The sequence below is a fragment of the Marmota marmota genome, unplaced genomic scaffold, assembly GCF_001458135.2.
Source record: "Marmota marmota marmota unplaced genomic scaffold, marMar, whole genome shotgun sequence".
NCBI lineage: Eukaryota > Metazoa > Chordata > Mammalia > Rodentia > Sciuridae > Marmota > Marmota marmota.
Window position 1 is genome coordinate 7,123,672 of NW_026000174.1, and position 3,126 is coordinate 7,126,797.

General features: G+C 34.3%; 1 non-coding gene across 1 annotated transcript; it reads left to right on the plus strand.

The window, feature by feature from the left end:
* Positions 1–2,626: 2,626 nt before the first annotated feature.
* Positions 2,627–2,733, plus strand: LOC125612208. The gene has a single exon (XR_007342544.1). It is a non-coding gene; the product is annotated as a U6 spliceosomal RNA (small nuclear RNA).
* The last annotated feature ends 393 nt before the right edge of the window (positions 2,734–3,126 follow it).

The window sequence follows — 3,126 nt, forward strand, 5'->3', positions numbered from 1 at the left end:
ACAGGATCACTAAAATGACTGGTTCAACATCAGACATTTATAGTGGCGGAGTTAAAGTAAGAATATATGTTTTCTTATCACCTCAGCTATTATTACAATGATATTTCCTTTTAAGTGGGAAAAAATGGGTAAAACATAGGTTCCAAAAATTGTAGTATGCATATAAAAAGGAACTATTTGTTTAGAGTGAAAAGCATCTTAACATATGTAGAATTGTTTCTCCAATTTGCTATGTGAACAATTTCAGAGGTTGAGAAAAATTTTAAGACAATTAATCAGATGATAAAAATTCAAGAAAGACATCCTTTTTATTAAAGATAGCTTTGTCTCTTCACAGTTTGTAACAAGCAACAAAATGTCTGGAGCTTTAAAAAAAATAAATGCAGTCTCTGCCCCTTTATCTAACATTTCCATTTCCATTATATATGACATTATGGCTCAGTGTTGTTGTTGTTGTTTTTAATGGAATCTGTGGTGTGAACTAATAGTCTCTTGGTGTGCAAGTTGCCTTTAAAACCACATTCATCTTGAGGCCAGTGGACATTCATCCTGGCTCCTCTGATGTAGCTTCTGGGCTATAATTTAACCTTCCTTCTAATGTAACTGATGCTTAAAGAAGCTTCAAAAATAGTTGTATTTTATTACTTAAAGTTTTTAGTAAGATGTAGTACATCAAGAATACATTCTGGAAAAGGCTATGTGCTCATCATAACCTGCTTTACTAATGTTTAAGAAATAAATGTTCCTCATGTTTCCCTCCCACCCCCAGTCATGCTGCAGGATCATACAATGAGTGAATATGGAGAGTGTGAATGAAAATGATAGTGGAAATAAGAGGTTTTTATGTTCATGGAAGAGCATTAAAACTTAAGATTCCAGTTTTAACATATACTTTAGCTTGTCATTTAAGACCTACTATGATTTAAATATTAGGTGTTTCCTCAAAATTCATGTGTGAAGCAATGCAATACAGTTTAGAGTTGAAATGACTGGGTTATGAGAATTTAACTTAATCAGTGCATTAATCCTCTGATAGGGATTAACAGGTGGTAATTGGAGGCAGGTAGGGTGTGGCTGAAGGAGCTGGGTCATTGGGGTGTGCCTTTGGGGTAGACGTGTACTTGGTGAGTGAATTACCACCCCCTCCTTGGTGGCCATGTTCTCGGCCCACTTTCCTCCACCACACTCTTCTGCCATTATATTCTACCATGCTTCAGGCACAGAGCAATGAAGTTGGCCATCTATGGAGTAACACCTCTGAGACTGTTGAGAACCAAATAGCTTTTCCTCCTCTAAATTTTTTCTTGTCAGATATTTTGGCAAAAAAGCTGGCTAAAACAAGACCCTATATCCAAGTGATCTTATCCATCCTTATCTTCTTCTAATGCCTCATGAAAAATATTCATTACAATCAAATAGGATTGCAATTCCTATCAGATCAGCATACCTCAAACTCTGACTTGTTGTTGTTCTATACTAGGAATTAGAAGGATTTTACCACTGAGCTACACCCCCAGCCCTTTCAATTTTGAGAGAAGTTCTCACTAAGTTACTTGGGGCGTCACTAAACTGCTAAAACTAGTCCTGAACTTGCAATCTTCCAGCTCAAGCCTCACAAATTGCTGGGATTTTAAGCATGCATCACCAAACCCAGTTTGTAGAAATGTATTTTTTAAGAAATTAACTTTGTAGAAAAGTCTAGGGGAGTCATGCTCCAAATACTCTAAGATTATCTGTGTTTTCAAAGAAGAGTGTGAAACTATGAAAGATTTTGACTCCAAAAGATCTGTGGACCAAAGAATATTCAATTGGAGAAATAAATGTATACCATCTAATACCTAACTACTTTTTAATATATAGTGATAAATAAGCCATTTCATATATAATAAGTATCTTGAGCTGGAGCATCATGAATTGGGTTTGTTGGGGGTATCTTTGATCTCTAGGAACAATTAAATTTGATGATCTGGAACCATGCAATGAATCAGATATCTAAGACTGACTACTTTCTTCCAGCTATTTCCTGTCAGAAAGTATAAAAAAAAGCTTTAAACTACTGGAAAAAATATGAATGTTTAAGTGTGGCCTCCTCTATGTGCCATGTCTGAGCTGCAGTGATGCTCAAATTCTAAGCTACCATACATGAAGAGCAGTTAAAATGATAATAAAGCAGATACTACAATTGCCCTTTAGGACTGAGAGCAAGATAAATGTTTTCAACATTCTGGTGCTATAAAAGCATATCTTGGGTTTTTCTGAGTAAATAGGGTCTACCTTCTTTGCCTCCTAAACTTGAGTCACTTATTTTTTTTAAAGAATATGGATTATATTTGATGATTGATTTTTTTTAATAGCAGTGGTATACTTGTATATGGGGTGGACATGAGTGACTTCCTCATTGACCCTGCAAATTTTAGAGTTCAGAGTCTCCAACCATATCTTGGTATCACATTTCATACGAGTAGTATATATTCTTTGTCTCAATAACCTGAGCACTTGTGGCTTACATTACATTTATTCAAAAACCGTTTAAACTTCCATAAGATTATTTTGTGGGTCAGTTTGACCGATATACAATGACTATAACAAGCATAATGTGCTAAAAATCATCTCAAATGAGATTGGAGTGCTGGCTTTGGCAGTGCATATACTAAAATTGGAATGATACAGAGAAGATTAGGATGGCCCCTGTGCAAGGATGACATGTAAATTCGTGAAGTGTTTCAAAATTTTTAGAATGTGAAGTTATACTCAATTCATGTGTGATGCATTCTACTCTCATATATAACTAATTAGAACAAATAAAAAATAAAACAAAAAAGATTGGATTTCTTCAGATCTAAGTCCTCTATTTGATTTTCACAGATGATTAAGGAAACAGATGATATTTAGATTTGACATGTGTAGTTCAAGTTTTGTACATACAGACAAGTCATCAAGTATAGGAATGCAAACAAATGCACAACGGACAGTTCAATTGTGAATACTGTGCAATACATAAAAATATAATGTTTTATATTGTTTCAAAATGATAATTTTTCAAACTATACCATAAATAATTTCTCAAATCTTTCAAATCTTTTTTTTTTCTCAGAACGTGGCAAATGTTATTAAAGGCATTTTACA